This window comes from Macrobrachium rosenbergii, chromosome 13 (genome assembly GCF_040412425.1).
Source record: "Macrobrachium rosenbergii isolate ZJJX-2024 chromosome 13, ASM4041242v1, whole genome shotgun sequence".
Taxonomy (NCBI): Eukaryota; Metazoa; Arthropoda; class Malacostraca; order Decapoda; family Palaemonidae; genus Macrobrachium; species Macrobrachium rosenbergii.
In genome coordinates, this window is record NC_089753.1 from 46,120,949 (window position 1) to 46,134,428 (window position 13,480).

Here is a 13,480-nt window from a genome sequence, read left to right on the forward strand (position 1 = left end):
CATTAGGTTTTGTGGGAGAGGTTTTTTATGTATATTTTTAGATTGTTTTAACGTTGTACATCCGTGATGTGTGACTTTTTTTTTTGTAGAGTGTGTGGTTATTTTTTACTCCTATTAACTTTCATTTCTTGATATCCGTGGAAATGTTGGAGCTAAGTTTTTTTCATTTATTTTTACTCTTTAAGAACCGAGTGCTTTTTATATAATATTTTTACTACTTTTTTTATTTTTACCCTTTTAATAACCGAGTGGTTTTTTTTTATTGCATTTTATATTTCACTTTACGCATCTTCTTAATATTCGAGTGATTTTTTTGCTAGCGAGTTTTTTCCTATTTCTTTTTTAGCTAGCTTTCTTGCTATTCCATTGAAGTTTTAAAAGCAATTTTTTTTAATGTTCTTCATATACCTGATTGCCTGTTTGAGATGACAGTTTTTTTATTTCCTTTATAGTGCTTTGTTTTTTGTTTTATCTTTTTTTATCAAGTAAATTTTTAGAACGATTTTTTATTTTTTTATATATAAATCGGAGTAATGCTGTGCTTCTGAATATAACATGAGTGATTATAAGCACAGAATATAGCCTGGAAATAGATACTAAAACCTTCTCATTAAGGGGGATTTGAACCGCCAACCAGTGAAACACCACCCCAACACACTATCGACTCAACAACAGTCGAGTTGTTGTGAGGGCTTTAGTGCCCCCTGGACCCTGGACCCCTGAATCCCTGGAACCTGAACCCCTGAACCCTGGAACCCCTGGAACCAGGACTCCGGAACCTGGACCCTGGAACTTGGAACCAGGGCATATGGACCCCGGACCCTGGAACCTAGACCCTGGACCCTGGAACTTGGAACCAGGACATATGGACCCCTGAACCCTGGACCCCGGACCCTGGATCCTGGAACGCCCGGAAGCGCTGTGCTTAATTCATAACGGAATGAGGCCACGCGCCCGAGCAATATTGCCATTGAAATTTCATTAGGGCTGTAGGCTTTGCCTTTTTAGAAATGCTGGAGAAAAAAAACAAGCAGAGGAAAGGTTATCAGGGATAGGGTGGGATTTTTATACAGAGAGAGAGAGAGAGAGAGAGAGAGAGAGAGAGAGAGAGAGAGAGAGAGAGAGAGAGAGAGAGAGAGAGAGAGAGAAGGGTTGTATAATGAAGGTGTTAGTGACTGTTTTGCTATTTATAAATGTCGATGAACGTAATGTTTTTAAAAATGTGTAAATTAGTTGCAAACTGGTTTTTCATAATTGACAATGCTTTTATGGATGTTTAGAGTGATAACTGGGAAGAGCAGTCCTATTATTATTATTATTATTATTATTATTATTATTATTATTATTATTATTAATGCTTGTAAAATTGCTATACAATAAGGGTATTGATTTTGGTGATAATAATAATAATACTGATGATAATAGCGATTATAATCATAATAGTGAGAATGATAATGATCACCCCTTTTGATGCCGAGTCCTTTGTTTGTTTGATCTCACTCGTAATTAGCTGTAATTAAAAGTATTTCTGGCTGTGTAAAGAACTCTCTCTCTCTCTCTCTCTCTCTCTCTCTCTCTCTCTCTCTCTCTCTCTCTCTCTCTCTCTCTCTCTCCCCACGGATCACGGATTTGATTTACCTATTGGACCGAAACATGAAAACTCTCTCTCTCTCTCTCTCTCTCTCTCTCTCTCTCTCTCTCTCTCTCTCTCTCTCTCTCTCGGATTTGATTTACCTATTGGACCGAAACATGAAATTCTCTCTCTCTCTCTCTCTCTCTCTCTCTCTCTCTCTCTCTCTCTCTCTCTCTCTCCGTATTTGATTTACCTGTAGGCACCGAAACAAGAAAAGTTGTCTTTTTATTTGACTATTTTATTTACAGCCGTATTTATGTAAAAATAAACATTTAGAAGTTTTCTTACAATTTAGCCTATGGCATTTTAGGCGTGAAAGATAGGAAAATGAAAATACCTGTCCTTTTTTTATCAATTATATGAACACGAAGTAAACATTCGTTTATTGCATGGAAGTCGCGTTTCGTCCCGTGTCCCCAGAGAGATTGGAAAGAATATTGCAATTTCTTTACATTTGTTTGAGTTTTCATTCCTGGCAGTTTTCTTTTTCCGTTTCGGTTCGTGTCTTTTGTAAGTATGTTTCGTGTTTGTTTTTTATGTCTTTTTATTTAGGGGTTGAAAAGTGTTGCATTCATGAGGGGAAAAGCATTCAATACTTTCCTCGCGTTTTATTTTCTGTCTTGTGAAATAATCTGATTTTGTGCATTCTCTCCACGTCTTGTTTTTCGTAATAGAAGGTTTTTGGTGATTTTTTTCCTCTGTTTTTTGCTCTCGTTTTTACGGGCCCTCTCTCTCTCTCTCTCTCTCTCTCTCTCTCTCTCTCTCTCTCTCTCTCTCTCTCTCTCTCTCTCTCACATTTTATTTTATGTCTTGAGAATTTATCTGATTTTTAATATTTTTTCCAAGTCCTTTTTTTTTTTATGCTAGGAGAGTTTTTTGAGTTTTCTTGCTTCTTTTATGTTTCTCGCTTTCGCTAGGCACAGTATTCCTCTCTCTCTCTCTCTCTCTCTCTCTCTCTTTATGTTTCTCACACACATTTTATTTTACGTCTTGAGAATTTATCTGATTTTAATATTTTTTCCAAGTCCCTTTTTTATACTAGGAGAGTTTTTTGAGTTTTCTTGCTTCTTTTATGTTTCTCGCTTTCGCTAGGCACTCTCTCTCTCTCTCTCTCTCTCTCTCTCTCCTTCCTGGCATCGCCACTGGTTTTAAGTTCTTTGTGTGGGAGATTCTCTCTCCCCGATTATTCTAATGCCGACTCTTCCACTTTCACCCTCCCCCCCATGACCGTCACACCACACTAACCAATCTCTCTCTCTCTCTCTCTCTCTCTCTCTCTCTCTCTCTCTCTCTCTCTGATTCTCACAGCTAATCCTCTCCTGTGAGCCGCTGGTGTCTTTGTTGTTGTTCTTGCGCACCGTTAATCTTCGTGTTTGTTCATCTCCCCAGAGGCATTGTTGTTGCTCCCCTCTCTAACTCTCTTTCTTTTTCTCTCTTTCACTCTCCTTCTTTCTTTCTTTCTTTCTTTCCTTGAATGTTAAGTGATTTATCGTTATAAGTTCTGAATAGTACGGAGAGCCGGACGTGTGTTTCTGGTGAAGTATATTCTATTATTCTTTTGTCTCGTTCTTTCTCTTTCTTCGCTCGAGTCGTTTTTCTTGTAACTTTTTTTTTTAAGGCGTATTTATGTTGAGGGGGGGAGGAGTTGGCTGTTTAAACTCACTTAGCTTTTGTTTTTATTTGCCCTTAAAAATAGAGAAGTTTATTAAGTCTTTATGCTAGAATGTTTACTCAGTTCGTTCTTGGTGGAAGCTTCTGATAGCCGTGCAGCCGCGCACCATTGCTCTGTTTTATTTCTGTCTTCGTGTTCTTGTGTTTATATATTTATCTATTTTGTTGAGTTGTCCCTGGGTTTATTTATTTGTCTTTTATTACATTTGGTTTTCCCTTTTTTCACGCATGAACGTTTTGTTTTGTAGATGAATTTTTTCAATATGGAGATATTTTTCCTTCTTCCTTATGAACGGTCGTGTGTTTGAGTAATAATGGAATGATGATAATGATGGTGATTTGCATCGTTGTATTTATGCAAAGGAAATAAATGAAAATAAGTAAAACCGTGCTAAGCACGATTCCAAAGAATAGAATGCCCGTGAGTGGAGAGAGGGAGAATAATATTTTAAAGGGTTGAAGTAATCTCCATCACAAGATTAATAAATAAAGGTAAGTAAATCGTGAATAGACAAATTATATTCGTACACAGACAGTGGTAATTGAGTAAAAGTCAATAAAGTTAAGGCAGTGGTACACGGCACTTCGAAGTTGCATTACACGGCAAATTAAGGTTGCATTACGGACATCGTAAACTTATGAGCAGGACCGCCATCGTGAATATTCGAAATGATATGGAGGAAAGCTCCTCATAAAAGTTGACTTAGGAAATCGCTGCTTCCTCCATACAGTGCCAGAGGAATGAGTGCAGACACCACGTCTCCCAGTAGCTAGAATTCTTACGTAGGTTTTATTCAGTTTTGTCCGAGAATGATGCAAGTCAGACCTTCCTAGGTGGATACTTACGTTGTAAATATAACTGGAGGAGCTGCTTCTTAGAGGATTTAGTATTTATGAATGTGAGATGTTGAGCTTCTGTTATTTTCAGTCTGGGAATGATGTGCAGATCTGTGTGAAGTTGACAGGCAAGCGCCAAGCAATACATTTCGTTTGTTATAGGCTAGTTTGAGATACTCTGTGTAGGGCTGCATTGCGTTCTGCAGTTAAGATTACATGTTATAATGCTTTTGAACGTTCACACACACACACACAACACAAACATTTTATATATATATAGATATATATATATATATATATATATATATATATATATATATATATATAATATATATATATCTATGTATAAATATATATATATACACACACACGAGTATTACTCTCACAGGAGACCTCAATAATACAGAAGGTTCAAAAGAGGTAACTTTTTTATTTCCAAGTTTTCAGGGCCGCGTCTGTCTCCATCTTCAAGGAGCCAAATAATGAAGATGGTTCCTTGAAGGTGGAGGTAGACGCGCCTCTGAAAGCTTGATAATAAAGAATCTCCTCTTTTGAACCTTCCTTATTATTGAGGTCCGGTCCTCTGTAAGAGTAATAACTTTAAACACCGTGAATTTGTGTTGTCTGGAGTAATTTATATATTTATATATATATATATATATATATATATATATATATATATATATATATATATATATATATATATATATATATATATATATATATATATATATATATTTATATACGTGTGTGTGTGTTTGTGTACAGTATATATATATATATATATATATATATATATATATATATATATATATATATATATATATTACTTCTTAAATATGTACTTATAAGGCTGTAAATGTAAAGAAGTTTGTTACAAGTATTAACATCTAGAAAATAGAATTAAAAAAAATTCCACAAGGTATTAAATACCCGTGTCAGTACCTCAAATTAGGGATGAGGTTTCGTATAAAAACTTCTTGAAGAGAATTTCTAAAATGCAAGTAATTAACTCGAATGTTTCTATAACTGTGTTTATTTTGTAATTGATGATGACGTTTCAGAAGAATTATAGAAACATAACATTTCCTTCGTGATAACTCAAAACAATATAAAATCAAGATATTGTGTATTTATATCATATATAGTTTTAAAACTGTCACCTGATCTTCCCTTTCCACCCACTAACCTTCCATTCTCTTCTTGTTACAGGTATGTTGATCTGTTAACTTCCGGTGATGAAGAGCCCTTTAAAGTTTGGCTTGCGAGGTAAGGTTGCGAGGATGGAGTGCTTGTGTGTACCTTTTGTAGAAAGAAATCCTTCCCGAGATGTTTGGATATACGTAAATAGTGAGATGACATGATGTGAGCAATACTTTCCAGTATTCGAGTTCAAAGAAGTGAAGAAGTAATAGTGACATAAGAAGTGTCCTTATTCTGGCAGAGAGAATCAAAAATATTGAAGGAACAACTATTTCGTGGAGCAGCCAATGGATTGCCAGTCTCCAGGGAGGACATGTGTGTGCGTGTGCGTGTGTGTGTGTATGTGTGTAACCCATCGAGAATTAATTTCATTCGCATGAGAAATTGATTAATGCTTGTGCTTAACTGAAGCATAATGAATCGTAGTTTACCTAACTTTTATCTTTTAATTAAGTATGGTAATTACAGTTTTGTACATTTATCGTTGGCATGTACATCTCTCTCTCTCTCTCTCTCTCTCTCTCTCTCTCTCTCTCTCTCTCTCTCTCTCTCTCTCTCTCTCTCTCTTTGCCAGATTAACATAATGTGTAACCATAACACACACACACACACACACACACACATATATATATATATATATATATATATATATATATATATATATATATATATATATACATATATGCTGTTTATATATATATATATATTATATATATACATATATATATATATATATATATATATATATATATATATATATATATATATATATATATATATATATATTCACTGATACGGATATGATTACCCTTTCTGATTATGTATTCCAGTATTCTGTAAAAACACATATAAGTAAAGAGAACATCTGGCATATTTACACATCATCTATTTGCTTTGTAATGCAGCGAGCGTTATCCCTTTCTTTTGCATTCTCTCTCTGCTCTCTGTTTACCCTGTTTTGATTAACCTGTTGTAATCATTAGTGTCTTTTTTTTTTTTTTGCTTTCGTTTGTGTGCAAAACAAACAGAAGGGGCAAGAGCATTTCCGCACGCACCACCTGTTTGTTTATGTAACGTCATGCCATCCCTCGCTTTTAATCATTTCCTTTTTTTTTTTTTTTTTTTTTTTTTTTTTTTTTTATTTTTTTTTTTTTTTATCCTACGTTAACCTTTGTCTCCTTTTCGTTTTTATTCTTTTTTTCTCTCCCCCTTCCTTCCTTCCTTCCTTCCTGCATTCTGACGCAGTGAGGGTATAGTTGCCAGCCCCACGACGATGAGGGGAAAGGCAGAGGGGGAACTGGGGAGGGAGGGAGGGGAGAAGGAGGAGGCGGGGAGGGGAAGGGAAGGGAGGTTTTATCACCTAACACTCCTCTCACTTGTGCCACGTCCTCCCCTCTTCCCCTTACCGGCTCCTTTTGTAGCCTGAGAGAGAGAGAGAGAGAGAGAGAGACTTGTTGAGTAACGGCCAATGAGAAGGGGAAATAGGGGAGAAGAGGATTAGTGCGAGAAAAGGTAATACAAAAGGGGAGTGGGAAAGAGAAAGGGAAACAACAGAAGTGTTTAGAAAAGAGAAATAGGAAAAGGGGATAATCAATCTATTTGGCTGAGAGAGAGAGAGAGAGAGAGGGGGGGGCGGGCTTGGATAATGGCGGTGGCAAACGGGTGGAATAAGAGATGGAAATTTAATAGAGCGTAAAAATATGACGATAAAGCAGGGGAATGGGAGAATGATTAATGATAAAATAAAACCACGTTAAGAAAGGAGAGACGTTGGAGGTTATTTTCTTATTGTTTGATGTCTCCCATTGATGCGTGCTAACAGTTTTTTTTTATCTTTAATTTTGGCAGAATAAAGGACCTATTTGTGATTCGTGGTGAAGTTTTTCCGATGAAACAAAGGAATTTGGCCAATTGTAAGGTACCACTAAAACAGGAACTCAGAACAAAGAGATTTGTTATTTTTAGCTTATCTGAGCGAAAATCGGGGGAGGCATACTGATCAAAATGTGTATGTATGTATGTATGTATTTATGTATGGCTTGAACTTCTCACATTCTCGACTTATTTTCCAGAACTTTAAATCAGGTTCAACAAAGCTTGATAACAAAGTAACCTTCGAGATGACCTGTTTGAGATGTTATCAAAACATGGTATTAGTCTTTTAAGAATGTTATTTAGAATGGAATTATATTCTTATCTAAAATAGACTCTTATCTGCAATAGAGTCAAACACACTCACACTCGCACATAGTTTCTAGGTGCGTGCGTGAGTTTGTTTATAATCCGATAGAAATTACTTGAAGCATTTCATAACAGTATCGAAAAAAAAAATTTAAAATTGATACCTTTCATATTCGAGCAAAAATCTTTCCTCTTCCTGCATCGTTCGTACCTCGCATTGGGAGAATGGTAGGAATGTATCCTCAGGAGAAGGATCGAAAGAAGCAACACGAGATATCAATTTAATTGAAAAGTAAACCTCGTTATTGCAATGACACATTAGCCGTATAGCGTAAGCAGTAATGCTCTCGTGACTTATGGAAATTAAATAATCATAGTCGGATATAACGATCTTTTTTTAAAAGAAAAGGGAAAAGAATCATTAGTGCAGTGACGCTCTTAACACCAGGAGAATCAACATTGTTCTAACAATATTGAGAGATTTAAAACAATAACGCAAGCAGACGATCCACAGACTATCCAAACAAAATAAATAAAAAAAATTAAAGCCAGTCATAAAACAAAAAATCGTCAAAGGATCAATAACGCCACTCACGATGTCAAAAGCACGGTAACGTCAGTCAAGATCCAGTGTCATAGGATCAGTAACGTCAGTCACGATCCATTGTCAAAGGATTAGGAAAGTCAGCCACGATCCAGTGTCAAAGGATCAGTAACGTTAGTCACGATCCATTGTCAAAGGATTAGCAACTTCAGTCACGATCCAGTGTCAAAGGATCAGTAACGTCAGTCACGATCCAGTGTCAAAGGATCAGTAATGTCAGTCACGATCCAGTGCCAAAGAATCAGTAACGTCAGTTACGATCCAGTGTCAAAGGATCAGGAAAGTCAGCCACGATCCAGTGTCAAAGGATCAGTAACGTCAGTCACGATCCAGCGTCAAAGGATTAGTAACTTCAGTCACGATCTAGTGTCAAAGGATCAGCAACGTCAGTCACGATCCTTTATCAAAGGATCAGTAACGTCAGTCACGATCCAGTGTCATAGGATCAGCAACGTCAGTCACGATCCATTGTCAAAGGATTAGGAAAGTCAGCCACGATCCAGTATCAAAGGATCAGTAACGTCAGTCACGATCCAGTGTCAAAGGATCGGTAATGTCAGTCGCGATCCAGTGCCAAAGAATCAGTAACGTCAGTCACGATCCAGTGTCAAAGGATCAGGAAAGTCAGCCACGGTCCAGTGTCAAAGGATCAGTAACGTCAGTCACGATCCAGCGTCAAAGGATCAGTAACGTCAGTCACGATCTAGTGTCAAGGGGTCAGCATCGTCAGTCACGATCCTTTATCAAAGGATCAGTAACATCAGTCACGATCCAGTGTCAAAGGATCAGCAACGTCAGTCACGATCCATTGTCAAAGGATCAGCAGCGTCAGCCACGATCCAGTATCAAAGGATCAGCAATGTCTGTCACGATCCAGTGTCAAAGGATCAGTAACGTCAGTCACGATCCAGTGTCAAAGGATCAGCAACGTCAGTCACGATCCAGTGTCAAAGGATCAGTAACGTCAGTCACGATCCAGTGTCAAAGGATCAGTAACGTCAGTCCCGATCCGAAAAATGTCAAAGGATCAAGAACGCGTCACGATCGTATGCCAGAAGATCAGTAACGTCAGTCACGATCCAAATAGCGTCAGAGAATCAATAACGCAAGCCACAATCCTGTGTCAAAAGATCAATAACACTAGTCACGATCCAGTGTCAAAAGATCAGTAACGTCAGTCACGATCCAGAGAACGTCAAAGTATCGGTAACACCAGTGAGGATCCTATGTCAGACGATCAGTGACGTCAGTCACGATCCAGTGTCAGAGGATCTAAAGAGCGTCAAAGGATCAATAACTTCAGTCACGATCCGACGGGATTTCAGACCCAATAAGGCAATAACGAGCGGACGAGATTAAAGAAGCGAGAAAACAGAGAGAGAGAGAGAGAGAGAGAGAGAGAGAGAGAGAGAGAGAGAGAGAGAGAGAGATTTATCGTCACCGGGTGATCTGATAATCGCTGCTTGGTGCATCCTGCGCGCGCTAATGAATAAATTAATTGGATTGATTCATTTCCGGCGCCCAGGGAAGGAAAAAAAATACACCAGAAAAGGATGATTAAAAGGTGGCGTGGGAAGCAGAGGGGAAAATGATGAGAGAGAGAGAGAGAGAGAGAGAGAGAGAGAGAGAGAGAGAGAGAGAGAGAGAGAGAGAAGGTGAAAGATCACGGCGGAGGCGTGAGTGAATGAATGTGGACGCTGTTAGAAGGAAGAGAGAAAACATTCATCTATTTTTGTAAGCTCAACAAATTGGAAAAGACAGACTGTTTAATATGAATAGGATTATACGAAACTTAGATAATAAAAGTAAGTAGAGGCAAAAGTGTAATTTTTATGAAATTGGAAAATTAAATGGAAATTAAACGTGAACGGTTACGGTTCTCACACATTCATCACTCTACTTTCCATGTTATCTGGATGTTTACTTACGGTACAGAACGTTTGTTTACTATATAGCCTAAGAGTGCTATAATATTTGGGAGTTGCGAGAAGCTGACCACGTCATATTTGTACTCTCAGTATCAATATTAATATGTTTGCAAGTTTTATTACACACACACACACACACACACACACACACAATGTATATATATATATATATATATATATATATATATATATATATATATATATATATATATATATATATATATATATATATAAATTTCTGACTCACATCAGGCTGGGTTCGATCTAGATGTGAGTCAGAAATTTGTTTCTATTCCACACGTGATTGTTTGTTGATTACTTATATATATATATATATATATATATATATATATATATATATATATATATATATATATATATATATATACATATATACACACACACACACACACACACAGTATATATCCTCTTCTTTTGCTTCTCTCTCCTCCACTTTTGGTATAAGACGATAAGAGTAGAATGAGGTAAGGGAAACTCTTACCTGAAAAAGTTGGAAATACCATAACAGGGTAGGGGTCTCTCTCTCTCTCTCTCTCTCTCTCTCTCTCTCTCTCTCTCTCTCTCTCTCTCTCTCTCTCTGCGTCACACGAGGCTAATGAGGGTTGAATCGTGAATGAGATCAGGTAGCGGAAGTAACAGGTATAGTGGCTGGAGGCCGCGGCTGTTGTATAGTCCCCTTGGGGAACTCCTTCGGAAAGGCTTGTTACGTCAGATAGGTGGAGAAGGCAATTTTGAATGGAAATAAGTCAGCGAGTAACTTTAGACGTATTGGAGTTATGAGTGGAGAGTTAGCCTACAAACACTATAATGAAAATGGTAAAAATGAATTTAAATTAAAAACTTTCTTGCTGAAGTCAGTTATCTCTACGGAAAATTAGTTTCAGTTTCAGTTCTCTGCATAGATAAACTGAAACCGAGCTGAAATAAAACAATTACCTACTTTCAAGTTTGGTTTCAGTTTCTTTCCTTATAGAGAAACTGAAACCAAGCTTGAATGTAGTTAACCCTCCCTATAGCAGGAAAGTATTGAATTAAATTAATTTTAGTCATGAAGCATTACTTACGATTACGGAATGCAGTGAATTATAAAATTTAGGCCAAAGTCCAAGTAAGATGCAAGAATGAGAATATGAACGGAGGTACAGTCTTACGAATGAAAGAAGTTTCAGCTAGTGGCCTACGGGACGCTGCAAAGAAGTGAAAGTAATGCATACAGTGCACCTCAGGAGAATAAATGCCGCGATCATTACGAATAAAAGAAGAGAATGTTATTGTGAATTAGACAAACACAGCAAATAACTCGGAAAATAGACCTCAAAAATAGGTTGAAGAAAGGATAGGAAAATAAACTTCAATCATAGGTTGAGAAAGGATAGGAAATAATGATACGAAAAAAGGAAATGAATGTTGGTCCGAACGAGAAATATTTTAGAGAACCCTAATGCTCTGCCCGAACATCACTCTCTCGGCTTCGACCTCTGGGACGGCATTACAGAAAACGGGGTTTATTTATTAAAAGGCCGACCTCGGTTGACCTCAGGCAAATACGACAAATGTGAGTTAAGCTTTCTGTTTGTCCCTGATTTGGACGTAGAACTCTGTATTTGCGAGTACTCAGTAAGCGGCATAATTCTCTCTCTCTCTCTCTCTCTCTCTCTCTCTCTCTCTCTCTCTCTCTCTCATTTTAGATTGTGTTCACAGGCACAAATGGTCGGAGAATTCTGTATTCATATGCGAGTACTCAGTGGGTGGTATAGCGCTCTCTCTCTCTCTCTCTCTCTCTCTCTCTCTCTCTCTCTCTCTCTCTCTCTCTCTCTCTCTCTCTCTCATATTTTAGATTTGTGTCCACAAACATCAATGGTCAGAGAAATTTTCAAAAATTCGTATCTGCTAAGTTAGTCAAACTAGACATTCAATGTTTAAACAGTGTTCTTTTCTTTGTATTATTTGCTGTTCCTTTCATCCAAGTATTACTGTGGTGACTGTCCCTTTTATCCAGATGTTACTATGCTGTCGGTCCATTCCAGCCAGGTATTACTGTGGTGACTGAAAGGCGTTTTCAATAATATAAATATTTATTTATGTCGTCTCGAGTACATGAAATGGAGTGTGATAAACCCTTAGAGTTTATTTATCTCATAAGTTACAAAAGTTAGGGGGAAGGGGATGGGGCCGGGGTACGGGTTTGAAACCCACCCCATTATCTAAGTTGGGGCAAATGATGGCCACGTGCCAAATTTTGTCTAGATCGGTCAAGCGGTTCGGATTTCTATAACCCACAAACATACAGGCAATCACTTTTATATATATATATATATATATATATATATATATATATATATATATATATATATATATATATATATATATATATATATATATATAGATATAGAGATATAGAGAGAGAGAGAGAGAGAGAGAGAGAGAGAGAGAGAGAGATGAAATAAAAAATCTGATTAAGCAGTATTTAATCTTTCCATAAAAATATATTTTGTTCAGTGTCTCTACGGCCAGCGGTATGGGATGAACTTACCATTTTTTTAAAGTTCAGTTTCACTTATTAAAGAATTCGGACACCCCATCTCCTTTTGAAGCGTGGACACATTTTTCATTTTTTTTAAACCCATTTTTTCTCTGACGAATTATTTTACAAATGCTTGTCACATACGCGTGTTTATTTGTTTGTGTTTCTCTTTCGTGTAAAGTTTTCATCTCTGATTTACGTCACTTGCCTTTGTTCTGGTTTTATATTTTTTTCATAAGGCATTTTATTCCGTTGAAGTATTGAAATACATGTGGTTAATAATAATAATAATAATAACAGAAAATGAACAATGAGTAAGAAAAAATTACCCATGTTATTGGAACTATATATATTATATATATGATATATATATATATATATATATATATATATATATATATATATATATATATATATATATGTATATGTATGTATGTGTGTGTGTGTGTATGTATATATGTGTGTGTATACACACACAATAGAAACAAACAAACGAATGAGAACCCACTCTCGTAGCCAAGCCATTTATGTGTGTAGGCTTGTCCCGTGCATTAATGACTGTTGTGGTGGTAATATTGTAGGAAATGCTACCCGTCCGCTATTAGATTCCCCTTGGGGATTGATTCCTTTTTGGGGAATGGACGGATGGGAGGATCTGGTGAGCTCGGTTTTGAAAATCTGTCCGGATTATATTGATGGGGAGTCCGGTTACCCCCTTCCCCTCTTCCTCCTCCTCCTCCTCCTCCTCCCTTTCCCCTAGTTCTGGGTTGAAAGTAATCTGTACGGTGAAGTGATTCGATGATGAGATACTGTAATTTGAGCTGCTCGGAGTCCTCTATGGGATATTGCCTGCGGGTGGGGGAGAGAGAGAGAGAGAG

General features: G+C 37.1%; 1 protein-coding gene across 2 annotated transcripts in view; it reads left to right on the top strand.

The window, feature by feature from the left end:
* LOC136845268 (genetic suppressor element 1-like) overlaps nucleotides 1–13,480 on the top strand; it is a 641,960-nt gene that overhangs the window by 322,408 nt on the left and 306,072 nt on the right. The window lies entirely within an intron of this gene.